Raw genomic sequence first — 17,754 nt, forward strand, 5'->3', positions numbered from 1 at the left:
GGATTTAAGGGACACCCCTGGCACCAGAACCTCAGATCTGCAACAACGTGTGAACAAAGGACAGAAGGGGACCAACATCTTTTTTTTTTTTTATTAAATAATTTTTATTTGTACCCAAAACATCCATGAATGTACTTATGTAAAGTTACCAAAAAATCACAACAGTAAATCTGCAGATCATCTAACCACATGTAACATATCTTGTACAATCGTCACTTATTGGCAAGCCATTCACCCCAAAAAAACATATTTCTAGCCCTTTTTGCCTTCCTCTTTTCCCTTTTCGCTCATACAGGGCCTTTTCCAGCTGATATACTGCAAGAAGACGATCTAACCAATTCTGATATGTAGGAGGTGTTTGATCAAGCCATACTGAAGAAATACAGAGTCGATATACTGACATAATCATCAAGAGAAATTTTCTGACAGTAGGCTTCCTTTGCTCTGTGACTCCTAATATAACCACCCCCGGTGATAACTCAATTTCTAATCCTACAACATCTTTAACAAACTGTTCCAATTTCTCTTGAAGATTCGCTAATTTTATACAAGTCGCAAACATATGGATTATATCCACCCCATGTTGCTGGTATCTTGGGCAATGTACCCCTTGTTCCCGACCCCATTGTGCTAATTTCCTGGGGGTAATATACAGGTCAAATATTGTTTTATAATGTTGTGCCTGGAGAGATGCTGACAGCAAGGAGGTACACCCTAATTCTAGAGACTCATAGAAGGCTTCCTCTTCCACATTGCTTAATACTCCATTTTTTACTATACGTCACCAGATCATCAGAAAGATTATCTGTCAATTCCCCATATAATAATCTTATCGTATTCTTATCAGGTGAAATCATCTTTTCTAGTAAAGAATTCTTAACAAACCCTACTGGTCCACTAGTCTTCCGTAAAATAAAGTCTCTTACTTGTCAGTATTTGAAAAAGCTTGTTTGGGCTAGTTCAAATTTCCCCCGTAGGCTTCCAAAGGCCATGATCGTAGAATCCTCAATAAAATTCCCGAGCCTTTGTATGCCCTGTTGATTCCACTGCTCCATAATACTATCATGAAAAATCCCAGGGAGGAACATGTTATCTTTGATGAAAGTGTAGTAATTATACCTTCCCAACCCAATTTTCTTTTGCCATGAACCCCAAATTTTAAAGGCTGCCTGAAGAACTTAAAATAGCTTGGTTCTAAAAACTTAAACATTGACCCTTTTGCATCCGGGCCAATTAATACCTCATAAATACTAGGGACATATTCCCTATCATTTACTAGGGTCCCCCTTATAAGCAATGATTGCATATACTGCATCGCAGCTGCCATCTGATACAATTTAAAGTTGGGAAGGGAACATCCACCCTTTCCCCTAGAAAGTGTCATATGTTTACTTGCCCTGCGTATCTTACCATATGACCAAACAAACTGCATAATTAATTGATCTAATTTCCTAAACCAAGATTTCTCAATTTCCAATGGGATTGCACGAAATAAATATAGTATTTTCGGCAGAAACGTCATCTTTATCAGATTACACCGCCCCATGATCGTCATATACAAGTGGTTCCATCTATTTAAATTGTATCTGCCATTTTCTATAATAGGCAAAAGGTTATACCGGACAATCTCCTCTACCTGAGGTCGAATATCAATACCTAGATACACTGCGTGTTCTACTTTTCGTTTATCTGATTACCTACAATACTCATTCATAACTATTTGCGTCTTATCTCTGTTGAGAAGATAGCCAGAGACTGCCCCAAATTTTTCTGCTGCGTCCTCAATTTCTCTCAGGGCCAGGTCAGGGTTTGCAGTTGTAACTGCCACATCATCTGCATAAGCCAAGATTTTTGTTGACCACCCATAGCGAATAACTGGCTGAACATTCGTATTCTTTTCCAAAAATCGTAGAAAGGGATCAAAGTATAGCGCAAATAATAATGATGAGCATGGACATCCTTGCCGTGTACCCTGTCTAATCCTAAAGGGAGGGGAGCATTCTCCCCCAATTCATATGCTAGCACTCAGTTCCTTATATAGCGCTTTGACGGCTCTGGTGAATCTTTCTCCTAAACCTTATACCCTTAATATATCCCAGAGATACTTCCAGTTAACTCTGTCAAATGCTTTCTCTGCATCATATAAAATAATGGCCATAGGCTCTGCTTCCACATATGTAGCATCAAATAATGCTATAACCCTCCTTATGTGATCAGTTGTGTCCCTACCAGGAACAAAACCATATTGGTTACAGCGTACCAGGTTACGGATGCATCCAGACAGTCGAGTCGCTAATATTTTGGAATACATTTTTACATCACTATTCTCAGGGTAATAGGGCGGTCTGAGCTTAAACTACGCAAGTTCCTCCCTTTCTTTAAAAATACCACAATATTAGCAGAGCCCCAGGATGGAGGGGGATTACCTCCCATCTGCACATGAATCATCAATTCCAACAAGACTGATGAGAGCACCTTCTTGAAATGTTTATATAACTCTAAAGGAATCCCATCTGCCCCACAGCTTTCCCACTTGGGAGTGCCTCAAGTGCGTCTAACATTTCCTCCACTGTCACCTCCAGTTCCAGTACTTTTTGATCGTCTGCTGTAATCTGGCTATATCTAGTCGGCATCAGCCAGTGACTATCAATATGCTCCTGTCCCACATTAGCCGTGTCGTACAATTCTGTATAGTATTCCCGGAAGGCTTCCCTAATAGAGTCAGGTCTCGTTACTGTCAGCCCTGTCTTATTTTGTAGTTGCATGATTATACCTGAAGTTGTCCTCTGGTGGGTCCGCATGGCTAATATATGGCCTACTTTTTCACTGCGTTCAGAACACTCACTTCGTTTTGTTGCTATTTTTCCAGCTAACCTCTCGGTTGAATAGTTCCCGAGGGCCATTTTCGTGATGGAAACCCGATGTATAGAGTCCTCGACCCCAACATCATTCCTAACAGCCCAGATAAGCTGCTCTTCTGCTGTCTGTAAATTCCCCATATACATATCTGAAGTTCTGTTGTCGCCTGCTTCTGTCTCTTTATACTGTACCCCAGAGTTTCCCCCCATATAACTGCCTTTAATATATCCCAAACTATTTCTATTGAGGCTGTTCCAATATTGAAATCTAAGAATTCCTTTAGCCGCCCACTCATGTGCTGGATGTACAAAGAATCTTTCAACAAACCACGCTCAAATGTCGAATTCTTCTGAACTCTCTGGCGTTCTCTATCCTTAATCACCAATACCAGTGGGTTATGATCCGCCATAAAGCGAGGGTATAACTTAATCTCTAATTCGTCTAGGAATATTGGAGACACTAAAAAATAATCCAATCTAGCAAATTTCTTATGTGGTGCAGAAAAATAAGTATATCCCGGTTTAGGGCCTTCCAGTGCTAACCATGCATCTATTAATCCAACCTCACTTTGCATATTCTTAAGAGCCTGAAAAACTCTAGGCTTCCGCCCTGGATATTTATTCCTTCTAATATCTCTTAGGCTCTGTGCCCCATCCCATGACCCATTAAAGTTAAAATCACCACAAATAATGTATGGTGCGGGCCATAGTGTAAGTTCTGCAGATATAAAATCAAATAACGAGGGGTCATCTTCCACTGAGCCATATAATGAGCATAAGGTAAATCTAACAAAGCCTACTACACATTCCATTATTACCCACCTACCAATTGTATCTACTTTCTGCCGATTAACAATGCAGCTAGTACTAGCAGCCATGATCGCAACCCCCTTTGTTTTAGTCATCTGTTTGGTACACCCTAATAACTGCAAACCCAGGCTTTCTAACAATTTCCTATCTGCCGTTTCAACGTGTGTCTCTTGCAGGCAGTAAATATCTGCTTTTAACATTCTTAAATCATCTGCGTTTTTTTTCCTCTTCCGGGGGGTATTTAACCCACATATATTAATGGTTGCTATCCTAATACTTGACATGTGTACAATCTTAATTGATGATTTTTGACTAACTTGGGTGGTTTAGCCTTACACCTAACCAGTGGCCATCTTACATTGGTAACATCATACATAACACTATACATCTTTTTGGGTAAAAAAAAAATTCCCTACTTTTCCCCCTGTCCCCTACCCCAAACTGAGCTTGTCCCAACTTCCATCCCCCATCTCCCCCAAATCCCCCCTGACAGCCCCCTCACCCTTCACCCCCAAAAGCCCCCCACTCCTTCTCCCTTCCCCATCCCCCTTGAGACAGTCAGACCCCCGTTGGCCTGAATGTTGGTGTCGCCTAGGTGCCTCCTGCCGCCCACCACCCCCACCCCTTGGGTAACCGGCCTCTTATGCTCCCCTCAAAGACACCAAGACTACATGAATTCTTCAGTTCATGTTAAATTACAACCCAAGCAAATACTCTTTAGCCTGGACTTCAGAATTAAATACTCTAGTTTTCCCATTGACCACAGTTTTAAGACGAGCGGGCGCGAGTAAATATGCCTCTCCCCCTTTGTCTTGAAAGGGTTTAATCAGCTGCCGCAGTCTCCACTTTCGCTCCACTGTAACTTGACAGTAATCGGGTCGAGTAAATAAAGTTGCTCCGCCACCAGTGCGCGGGGCGTCGGGACGGGCTTTTTCATATATTGATTGTCTCAGAAGATAGTTCCCAAAATAGACCAGAATAGCTCTCCTCTCTGCGGCCTTCTCGGCGTACTAGTGGGTACCTGTGTACCCTCTGGACTTCAGCTTCACAGTCCCAGTTGGAAAGCTCTGGAAATGCTTCCTGTAATACTCTAATCATATAAGCCCTAATATTGCTGCCTTCTGCTTCTTCTTTGATGCCGAGAAAGCGCAGATTATTCCTCCTTTGCCTATTTATCTGATCCTCTAACTTCCACATGATGTCAGTTAATTATCCTTCATGTGTTGTAGTTTGCACTCTCAGAGCCTCGATCTCTCCTTCAACGACCGATGTCCTCTCTTCGATTGAACTTAGTTTCCCCTCAATTTCGGTGCAGGATTTAACCACCTTACGCACTGTTCCTTGTAGCTGTTTTGTAGCCAACTGTGCCCTACGGCTTTCTGCTCTTGACTCAGTTTGTAGCTCCTTTATTGAATTATATATAGACTGTAGCATTTCAGAATCTGTATGTCGATTATCAATTGTATGGGCTGGGCCACATACTGATTCATCAACCATCTTAGTTGCATTCTGGGAGGAATGGGTCTCTACTGTGCTCATAAGATCTGTACCTGAATAGTCCCATTTGAGAGCTTTCTGGGTCTGGACTGAAGACTCTGCATTATCTCTACTACTGGGGACCAACCCCTTGCTTTTCCAACGCCGCTATTGCACCGTGGACTCTGCAAGGGACAAAAAGCTAGTAGATTCAGAAGAGATACTATCTCTACTTTCACTTGCACCTAGATCGCTGTTAGTAGAGTCTGAGTCCTCTGTTAAAGAATAACATTTGTTCCCTCCATCTTTGGACACTTCTGGCACCCTTGCAAACTCCTTTGACGTACAAATAGCTTCTTGAATGACTTGGGGTAGGACACAATTTCCCTGTTCTTTGGATCCGAATTGAGAATTCCCTTCATGGGCCATATATGTCTCTACATCCTTTGGCCTTACGGACTCCTCTCCCCCCTTGAGCACTGTGCTCGCAGCGACTTTCAAGGACATTGAAGTTTGCTCCCAGTCCGAAAGGAGGTCCTTCTCTTGACTTCCACCCTCAGGAAGCACTTTCACTTCTCTATCATCCACCTGTTTCATGCCTACTGTCGATTGCATTCCTGTTTGGGGGGGGGGGAAGAGAAATGCGCAAGATTGCCCTCTTGTATGCCTCCCTTCCAAAAGCCCATAATTATAGGCTGTATTTTCTTTCCCCGAGGGGGAGACATTAGAGGGGCATTGTTTTTGGCTTCTCTACTTGCTCCCATAGCCTTTTTCCCCCTTATTTTCCCCAGTGTTAGAGTTGGTCTTTTATTACTGGCGGCCATTTTGCCACTAGATTTTTTAGCCCGGGCAGCTCATGTCCCTTCTCCTTTCTCCCCAAGGTTTCGACTGTTTTTGGGTGCCATGATAACCATCAGATTGCTGATAATTAAATCACAAGTTCTCTCCAAACGTACTAGCCCAGTTTGCACGACCAAAAACAATGCGCCAAAGGTTTTCAAGGAACAGAAATTCACAAACTTCAAGTAGACTTGGCTGTACATATCCTAATGTCTGATCCAGTTCGATTTCTGAGCACAGTTTTTTCAATCTGGGTATTTCAAAAAAATCTTTACTCCTACAGGCCTTAGCTTGCAGTCAATTACTTCTTTTTAGCACTGTTGCATAGACCCATATATATAATGTCCATGCATCATGTACTACGCAAAACCCAACCCTGGGCTGGTCCCATAGAAAATAGTGTAATGCGGCCCTTATAGAGCCTCTGCCACAGACCCAGTACCTGGTTGCGTTTGTTACCCAGTCGCTTCTAGATCTCCTCCTGAGGGTTTCATCCTTTTGTTCTCTCACCCTCCTGCTGCTTCTTACGTCCAGGCACGAGGAAGCGGGGCACGGGGCTCCAAACTGATGCCAGTGTTGCCGGTAATTTAGAAAAAGCGGTCTGCTTTAATTAAAAAGAAAATATTCCAAGCAAAACGCGACCCAGCCTCAGAGTGCAGGGGACTCCACAATCCCAGCAGAGTGGCGAGGCGGCGGCGTCCCTGCGACCTCGCTCGCGCCGCGCGAGGAGCCCCAGCCACCTAATGCCCTCCAATACGCCCTCCAACATGGGCGAAAAAATGAAAGCAAAAGGGCAGCATTTCTCCCGGGCTGAGGAGCGTCCTCAGCCCGCTCTCCTTCGTTTCGAGCCGGTACCGGAGGTGGGCGTGGTGTAGCGTGTATGCGACTACGCTAACGCCATCTGCCTCTCACCATCTTCAATGAAGGGGACCCACATCGATGGCAACAGAAACCTGCACAAACAACAGGTGAGATACCTTGAACCAGTAGTAACCTTTCTGGAACTGTTCGACTGTGACTCATCTTGGACCAAAGTTCGAGTCCCCTTGCAAGACGGAACCCTTTGTGAGCCAAAGGTAAGACCAGACTCCCTTGGATAAGTAGCATTAGACCCCTACATGCTGCAGGTAAAAAGTACCTACCGGAACCAAAGATGCACTGGCCACCGGGCCCTCAGAGGGATCACACAAAAGCAGGTGGTCCAGTCCATTGTGGGAAGTGTAGTCCAGTTCTCCACAAAAGTACAGCTGGCTACTGCTTTCCCCAGAAACTCTGGAAGGGAAGATAGCTTCTCCTTCACCTTACCACCGCCAAGGCTTGTTGGGGGCCAGTCCGGTCATTACCACCTTTACTTGATGCTGCAACCTCAGTGCACATCACAACACCTGCATACAATATCACCAGTGGCTCTGTTCTTGTGTTTTTGCATCTATTTCCTCACCTGCAACACAGATAGCCATCCACACCTCTGCCCCGGTCTCCCGAACATGGTGGAGTTCTAATGCCTCATGAATTCTGGTCCAATGACCCTACACAAGGGTAATCCCCAGTGAGCTCCCACAAACTCAACCCACAATTGACTGAGTGTTACAAGGACCATTTTTCAGCACCCACTGCTCCCGTGTTCAGCACCACCGACAGCTCCCGGGCCCCATGAGCAAACTAACATTTGTCTGACTGTCACAGCTTTGTCCTGAACCCACACTACTGTACTACAACTGGTTTCACCTAAACGCACCAATCAAGTAGCTAATTGTTACCAGTGATTTTCCCCATTGACCACAATAGTAAAAGTTTGGTAAAAGTATTGAATTATTTTTCACTTGAAAATTAATAACTCTGGTTATACATATCTGACTTACTTTGTTTTGGTGTCTAAATTAATATAAACATTTATATATTTTGTATAAATTGGGGCCAGATGTATTTAATGTTGTGTCAATTACTTGTAGTCCATGTTTGTACTATGAAATGCTTAACACATGTTCTTCTAGTAAAGCCTGACTGCTCTTTGACACACTGCCAGAACTGAGCTAGGAATTTATTATTTGGAATCCAAGGACCAGTTTTGGGGTATTGTGAGAGTATTACATAGCGAAGCCTAAACAACATCACTGCATAATACTCCACTTTCCTACAATCATGTTCAGCTATACAAGTAGAATTATTTTCCGCCTTACTCTTCTCACAATCTTTTATTGCATTCCAACCTGCCTCTAGTCCTAAAATATGGGTGTTACTTTAATGCTATTGGCTCCATAGCACAGCATACTAGCTCATTAGTTAGTAATTACTTTATCATTTGAAAAATTATATCCTCCTTTCCTTTCCTCCAACCAAAATCTTTAGTACTGGACCGTAATAAACTACTGTCTTGAATGCTATAACATTGTATATTGAGGTCTTCCTGCAACCTTGCTAAAACAGCTTGCGGCAGTCCAGAATATGGCCATCAGGGCTGTTTTCAGTCTGAGGAAATGTGATCGTGTTTGACCTATTAGAGATCCGTTTCATGCCTGCTAGTGTTTTTTTGCATCCAATTAAGATTAGATGCCTAATTTTAAAAATGCTTCAATGAACTACCCCCTTGCTGCTAGATTTAGCCCTCCATTCCTCACTTGGCCTTTAAACAATAAACATGGCATTTTGTTCATTCCTAAATCCAAGCTCTTCTCTGTAAGAAGTTGTTCCTTTTCTGTTCGGGCATCACAATTCTGAGACAAACTTTGAACTAACCTAATACAAGTAACTTCATGTTCTGTCTTCTGGCAAAATGTCTGTTTGATTAATCTGTTTTTCATGACCAGCTCAAAGAAACCCAGTAGTGCAGTGGTTACTTGAGAAATTCTAACATGTAATTAGTCAGTCTTCTGATAAGGTTGACCACAAGAATAATACCTTGCAGTTGTCACACAAAACTGGAAAAATAACAGTTTTGCATGTTACTTTTTGGGACTGGATAAAGACAGTCTAAGCTGTCTAAAGGAGCTCAGGTTGTAGTAAAAAACTGAAAAAAGAACAAACCACGAAAATGCTTAGGCCCATATTTATGAAAAATTATGCACAAATGTGCTAGCGCAGTTGTGCGTCAAAATGTTTTACGTTGCATAACAACTTCTCTTAGCACCATGCGTGTGCCATATTTATAAAATGGGCACCATGACACTGAGAAAACACTAGCATCACACAAATAACGCTAACCTTTGCAACACATTGCAAGGAAAAATTACGCTAATGCTGCAAAAAATGTCGATAGCATGATTTGCAGCATGTTTTTTTATGCTAATTGTGCTTGCGCCATTTTTGCATCAAAAGCAACAAAAAAAAAACAACCAAAATCCCCACCGCAAGCCAGAAGGAACAAAGATGAAGAATACAGAAAAGGAAAGACCCCAGAGAGACCTCAATGAGCCCAGTTCCAGTCAGGTTGGACACACAGACTCACAGGAGAAAGGGAAAAGGGAGAGGAAGTGTTGCTTCAGTGAGGAGAACAACATCTTGATCATAGATGTGACAGAGCACTAACGACGGCTCTTTACCACCTCTAAATTGCCAATAGGTAGAAAGGAGGCCTTTTGGCAGTCCATGGTTGATAAAGTCAACAGTGTGGTTAATGACAAGAGGACTACGACCGAATGTAAAAAAACACTGGCATGATTGCAAATACATAACAAAAGAGTAACTGGCCAGCAACCGAAAGGTAGAACTGCAGACAGGGGATGGAAGTCCAGCACCCCCAGGAGCAGCTGGATAAGCTGGAGGAGATGGTGGCAGCGGTAATCCCAGAGGAGTTGGTGACAGGAGTCCCTGGACAGGATAGTGCAGCGAATCAAGAACAAGAACAAGAACAAATGCAGGGTAAGTTGCAGCAGGGAGCAATGTTGTAACTAACAAATGACACAAGAGGGAGGCACTGTATGCATGCGAAAGGGCTGCATGGGGGCACAATAATGGCTAAACACATGTAATGTGCACTGACCCCTAACCCCCATATGCACAGGCCATTTTTTAACCCTCACACCACTCCAGTCACTGTGGCAACTGTACCATCTGCCCATGTGTGACCCTCATTGGGTATCATGTATAAGGCCCGTTGCACAGGGTGGGGCAGAAAGAACTGGGATATGTCTCCCTGCACCATTGAGAATGGACTCAAATGTAATGTACACTCAACATATGGGGCATGTATGTTATTACCATCTGTGCTGCTGCACAAGTTGCTGCCATGTGCCCATACTGCAAAGGTGCCTGTGTAGTGAGGATGGTTGGTCTTGTGCACAAAGGGACAACTTCCTGCATAACATCAGCCACAATAGGCCTTTTCATCTCACTAGTGCCATATTTACAAGGCCTTAGCGTCATACTAGTTTCACTTTTCTAATGCTAGTGTGGTCTTAAGGTGCCCATTCCCCTTTGCCATATTTACAAAGTGGTGCAATGCATGTATTTCTCCAGTTTGTAAACCTTTAAACCACAATATGCCTGTGCCAGCCATAATGTATGCTAGGGGACGTTCCCACACAGGGAGGACCGCAAAAATTGCACATTCAAATCTACAAGATTTCAATGTTTCATCTTTTGACATCATTTTTAACACCAGCCAAAGGCAGGTGTTAAAGTGATGCACCCATTGCAATCAATGGGTCCTCCATGTGCTTTGCTGTACCAGTGGCATAATTTATGGCACTAATGCAGCAAACTGCCACAATAGTGCCATAAATAATGAGATTAATGTTGAAATGACCACCATGGTGTGCAATATTGTAAATATGGTGCTACCATGGTGTTGTTAGGTGGGGAAAGAGGGGGCGCAAGAAAAGTGGTGCATCAGGACCAATGCACCATTGTCTTTTAAATAGGGCCCTATGTGTGATGCACAATGAAACACACATAGAAACTTTAAATTACCAAGTCATACAAAGATCTCACACACCCTCTTGTAACTTCTACACCACCCCTGAGTTGTTGGACTAAACCAAAGCAAACCCAGATGTGTACATTTGGGAAGGCATCAGAAGCTGGGTGGGTCACACATGTTACATGGGAATACCCTCAGCAATTAACATGGAATGCCAACTACATTCAGTGTTAGATGTGAAAGGGAGACACATTATTACCAGGCCATGATAATGCATGCAAAGTGCCTTTCCTTGGCTTGATAGATATGAGCTACTACACTGCACCACTGGAGTGTCATGTAAAAATATGCACTGGTGGGGTACTATGATTTCAGTGTCTGTGAAATGTGTAACATAGTTACCCATGTATGATGAAATGATGCAGTACAGTGCAGCAGCCCAGCTTGCTGTGCTGTTCTGCATCATTTCAAATGTAAAGGTATGTGTAGTTGTCACTGACATGCAATCTCACGACAACATTCAGCCCTGAAATGCAGGCATCCTTTCACCCATGTTGCAAGGAGACACACATTGAAAGGGTGAATGCTGGTGTGCAGGATGGCATACCTTTCTGTAAGCACACATATATAAGAGGTGGTTGATCCTTATAATGGGTGGTGCAGGATGCTGAACACAGGACTTGCAGAGGACTGACACTTAATCAAGAATCATGACCTTCAAATGCAACAGATTTTGTATGCTTTCATTGGTGTTGAGTGGAAAATCCCAAACAGCAGCTATGGCATGCAAATGTCACACGGTCAAATTAATGAAAGGGGTACATATGCAGAAGCCCATGAAACCTCTTGCAAGGTGGGTTTAACAGACGGGGTAATGGGGATTGGCAAATTGTGCCAATGGAGCTTTCCAAAAAATGACACTCTAGTGGCACAGTGTGCCACTAGGGGCCCATAAATGAGGGCCTTAATGTGTGGCCCTGCACCATGTAATTAAGGCACCAGGGTCAAGGACCTGATGACTCATGTGAACAGCTACTACAGCCTACTATCCCATTGCAGAGGATGATGCCTTACCTCCTGCCGAGCTGCCTGTCCTGGATTTCTCTGATGAAGTGGATGACCGGCTGCAGACCATCAATGCCGCCACTCTACAGGACATCCTGGATGCCATCCAGATGTTATCTTCAGTCGCAAGGAGGACACACAACATTGCTCGGTCTCCATATGACTCACCCAACAGACAACACAAACCACTGGCCAGTCCAGCCACAGCCCTGGACTCCCAGGACCCAGAAATTATCTTCCAAAGAACAGAAGTAGGAGTCCAGCAGGAGCTGGCACAGCAGGTGGGGTGGGGATGGTGACCATGGCAGGCAGCCTAGCTGGAGTCCATAGGTGCCTCAGTCTGAATAAGGACAACTCTGCAGCCATCAGAGGCACCCTCTCCCCATCCCGCTACGTGGGCTCCAGCAGTCCCTGTTGACATAACTGGTGTCCTGAGGTGGTGGGTCGAACAAATCCCCTCCTTCAGTGGCATCAGCATGATTGACAACATGCTGGGGGCTATCCAAACTGTCCTGGAGTCCATGCAGTGGATGCTGGGCTCCCACAGTGACAATCTGGTTGCCTACTACTGTGACCCACCAAACGGGAGGAGATTCCGTTTTGGTAAGCTTAAAAAATAAATGCACAGGAAGCAGTTTTTCCCCATTAGGGACCTCAGGATAAAAATAGATTGCTCACTATGTGCTTGCCATTTGGGATGGTTCCCATAGTAAATAATTGACGTTTTTGGGGCACGGTGTTTGTCATGCTCTACACTACCGCACAAGGTACACCAACATGCCAATCTTCCGGAAGTGTTAAACCAAATTCAGGAAGAATATGGGGTTGTCTGGCCCTGCATTGGGGGATGCAATTAATGGGCAGTTTTGCCATTGCATCTTCAATAATATTAAGCAACCTTAAAGGGGAAGCAGTTGCACTAGCAGATCGCACTGTGGGATGCTCCTTTACAGGATCAAGAACGCGAGCTGCCAAAGATTATCGCTGAGACCTTTTCTAGTATTGGTCAAGATAATCTGAGAGCCTGACCTATTACAACACAATTACAGGGTAAATCCAATAAGGATCCCACCAAGCAAGCACCTGACGGTTCTAAAAAATGCTGGTATAAGCAAAAACAAACACTAAAAAGAGTAAGGGGGGAATTTCCGCATTTGGAGACCCCTCAAAATCACTATCATCTTAAAAATATAAATAATGTAAAAACACCTGGTGCATATGAATATCCTTATACATGCCAATCCTTTCAGGACTCCCCGGATAAACGCAGTGAGAGAGGTGGTTGGTCAGAACAGCGAACTGAGTACGTGAAACTGAGAAAGGTGTCACAATGCTTGTGAGAAGTTTCTCTTAAGAACGAAAAAAAACATACCCAAAAAAAAAACGAATTCAAAAAGTAAAACGTGGCACCAATTTTTATTCGAAATGCCACTCAGGATGAGAGCTTTATTGAAGAACAGAAAGTGGGCACTCTCACTGCAAGACAGCACAGCAGAGGTCACAATAGTTCACTGGAATCTTCAAAAGCATCTAGAGGTGAAAGCAACTGATGAATTCTTACAAGTCGAGACTACGGACAAAATACAATTAGGAGGAGACATTGAGCGCACCATAGATGCCATCTTTTGGGATTGCGTTCTTACCATTTATGATATTTTAATGGCCGAAAAAGATTGACCACTGGGATTAGTCCATAATCTCCCATATCGACAAGAGGTAATTGAGCCCTCTTTATCGCCCCTTGTCCCAGGGAGCTCAGGGAGACTTACGCCATTGGGTGAAGGCACAGGCACTGCATTATATGTCGTCCAGGTAGGGTGGGATAAAGATTCTCCTTACCATATAATACCAATTAGATCCCAACCTCCACCCCAATGCCCAATAAAACATGAAGCTAGAGCACTTGTGAGGGAAACCCTCACACAGCTAGAGTATGAGGGCTTAATTGAACCCTGTGCCTCACCAATGAACAACTGATTGTTCCACATAGCCAAACAGGACAATTCACAGAGAATAGTCTTAGGCTATAGACATTTTAATAGTCATACACACACATTTGTCATTCAAAATGCACAACACAGTATAGCACTTAACATACTGCACAAAAAATATAAAACAACCTTGGATATATCCAAAGTTGTTTTCTGCCAAAATACAGTGCCTGAATATAAGGATTTACCAAGTTTTAGTGCATTAGGCTCACAGGAAAAAAGGTTTGCTGACTCCCACAAGGGCATAAAAACAGTCCAAGATTTTTTTCAGCTTGTGTTACTTCAATTGTATATTACATTGACCCTGAGGCATTGTCCAACATAGATGACATCTACCTTATGGATGATGATCTCATTCAACATGTAAAACAGGTAAGTCACATTGATGTGGGATTTGCCGAATTAGGCTACAAATTTAATTTAATGAAATGAAAATAACCTTCCTTAGTGTCCTGTTCTTGGCTACGAATTATCAGGTGAAGGCAAGAGCCTGGTGTCCCAATTTTTAGAAAAATGCACACAACTACAACCACCAAATACTATCAAAAAGCTCCAGTCACTGTTGGGCTTTTTAAACTTTGGCAGAACATACATTCCCGATTTTGTGCAGTGCATTAAACCATTATATGACTTAATACATCCTGACTTTTCCAGCAAATATTGGACAGTCGAACACACATGCATTTGCGAAGCATTTCAACAAGACATGTTTGCAGCTAAACACTTTAACACAAGGGACAACAAAGCACATTCGTTCACCAAAGTAATTGCTGGCGCCATTGGTTTCACCTATGTAACGTTCAATGAGAGTGGAACTGTCCTGATTGCATACAAATCACATTTGTATTCCACAGCTGAGCAATGCTTTGCTCCCACAGAAAAAAATTCTGACTGCTGTTCAGATGGCTGTCATTAAAGTGAGACATCTGGCCGAGAGGAAATGCATCATTGGCATATCTCCGATCCCAGCCCTGATGAGGCATTCACCAAGCCAGCATTCCTAACGCTAAGGCACTACATCCATGTTGGATTCAAAGGGCAACGTCTCTAATGGCTACTGATTTGAAAAATTACAAACTTAAGAATTTATACTATATGAACTTGAGTACCTTGTTTCAGCAAACACATTCCCTGTTGAACAATATCAAACAATTATGTACACTGATGGCTCAGCCCAGCCCACAGTAGGCACTAAACTTGAATATTCTGCCGCCTTTGCGGTCGTGAGTGACTACATGAAAGATGGTAAATTCCATCCACAACACACTTACACGCATACCTTAGGGTACTGCACAGCACAAATAGCAGAGCTCAGGCTCTGTTAATAGCACTGGAACACACAGATACAGTTAACATTAGTTGCTTGTGATTCGTACTACTGTGTCAATGAATATCTGCATTATTGGTGCCAGAATGGTTTCAGAGATTCAAAAGGTAACACTGTTAAACACAAATTACTGTGGGGAAAAGTAGCGTATCTTAAATAAAAGATTCCCAATGTCCATGTAGTTCATACATTACAAAATCAATGTGTTGGACTACACGTTACTGGCAATACTTTGGCTGATGAAAGCACATGTCAGCAGTATTCTGTTTCTGCAATAACTCGTTCCCAGATGAGGTTGGATAATGAAACACTGGCTGCTGTGAGAGGTTCGGCTAAAGGCAGGTCCACGCCAAAGTCATATCCTGCTAAATATTTCTACGGCATATCTAGCCTAAATACTGCTCTATTTATAATACCAGGGGTGGGTGATCAAATGATCCCCAACCAAGATCAAAGACCTCAATTGATTAAAGCCACCCATGATGGAGTTGCTTCTGCCCATGCTGGAGTGCCGGCTACTATTTCACTGCTACAAGCATGCTATTGCTGGCCAGGTCAACTCAAACAGACCAAGCAATAACTCCTTTACTGTGACATCCGTCAACACATAAATGGGTACACTGTCAAACGCCCACTGCAGACACCCCTCCTTTTTTTCCAATAAACCTTTACAATGTGTGTAACTGTATCATTGTGGTCCCCTGACACCTGATGGTGCATACAAATACATCGTAGTCGCTGTTGACTCATGCTCCAGATCTCTATGGGTATGTCCACAGTGCTCGGCTGACGCTCAAACTGTTATTAAAGAGTTGTAAGTCTTTATTGACACATATGCAGTTACGAATTTCAACTTGGACCAGGGCCCTGTTTTCACCTCAAGGACATTAAGGGACACCACGGCTTCATTAGGGGTCCAACTGTATTATTCATCATATCATCCCAAGGGAAACAGTGCTGTGGAGCGAAGAAACCAGGATTTAAAGCAATCCTTAACAGCTAGAGTATTAGGCACGGGTCATAGTTGGCTTAATCACCTGTTTGGAGTCCAGAGAACACTTAATAATCTGCCCAGAAGGTCCCTGGGAGGATGTACCCTACATGAATGCCTGTTTAGAACACAAATGTTTATTCCAGATCTTGATGGTCCTGGAGCGGATGCAGTAGATACACCTTTTGACATATATGAGCATGTCACTGTCTTGCAGGACTTACAACAGTTTGTGATGACAATGCACCTGCCAGTGCTGCCTCTTTAGGAATAGGAGATGCATCAATAACATCTACTGGCTTTATTCCAAATGTTGGGTATCTAGTTTGTGAAAAGATTGGTATGAAAAAGGAGTTTAGTCTTCTTATTGTGCACCGGTTCCAGTTCTGGGAATACACAGTACCAGAACTGTTATTCTACAACAGATGCCTGGTTCTAAAGAAAACCACTTTGTCTCCATGGACAATGTCAAGCTACATCATATGGCCGATCTTGCACAGCAGACCTAGAGGACTCCTGGGTAGTACCCAAATCCCTCTCACTACAGACCAGGATGTTCCTATGCAGGTTCTAAGCAGCAATGCTGACACCTCTCCGAGCTTGGGGAGGGTGGAAAATGATTTTCATTAATACCAATAACAAGTTCTGCGACAAGCAATGTCAGCAATATTGAGGTATTCTACTTGAATTCAACACAAACGGATGGATTAGTTTACTATGAACCACCAAAGGAGACTTCTGCCAGTTCTCCTCTCGTAAACACAGCTCCAGTTTTGCATGAACTGCTTCTGGATATTTTGCCGATGTCAATGATGCTTTCACAGACTCATCTGCCTGTTCTACAAGAGCACGTAAGCTGATAAGTTGGCTTAAAATGAACTATTTCAATTTTCCATAGAACTATCTGTGGCTTTTATTAACTGTACTTGCCTTCCTTCTTTGGATTGGGATTGTCATCTTCTTTTTTCTAATAATACATGATCACTACCTTCCTGAACACTCAACAGTTGAAAAGCTGGATTAGTTCCTATAACCACATTTTTCCTCCCATAAGGTACGCAGAGACTTGTCCCTACTGAACGTTTCAGCTATGCCAATTCCTGATGGGAATGTTTGGGATAAAGTACCCATTGATATATATGTTCGATGGAGCTTATTCAAGTTTCATATGTATTTAAACTTTCCATGAATTATGTAATAACACCTGGAGTTGTTTCTGATGACTGGGATGTAAAAACAGTTAATTCTATGCTATCTTAATTAGAATATATTACTGTATTTAAAAGTGAAGATGTTTGTCAATCAAAAGAAAACTATACAGATATGTTCTGTTATAATTATTATGGACTTCATTACATTCACAGAGCAAGTACCCCAAATACTATTTTTAATTATACACAATGGGATCATTGTCCAACTCCACCAATAGGGAGTTTGAAAATATATTGCAAAACGTTTGCCGATTTTTCTGGACACCTATGTATTACCTTAAATTGCCAGTGATGGAAATTCAACGTATCTTATTAATTGATTCCAAT

The sequence above is a fragment of the Pleurodeles waltl genome, chromosome 1_2, assembly GCF_031143425.1.
Source record: "Pleurodeles waltl isolate 20211129_DDA chromosome 1_2, aPleWal1.hap1.20221129, whole genome shotgun sequence".
In the NCBI taxonomy this organism is placed as follows: domain Eukaryota; kingdom Metazoa; phylum Chordata; class Amphibia; order Caudata; family Salamandridae; genus Pleurodeles; species Pleurodeles waltl.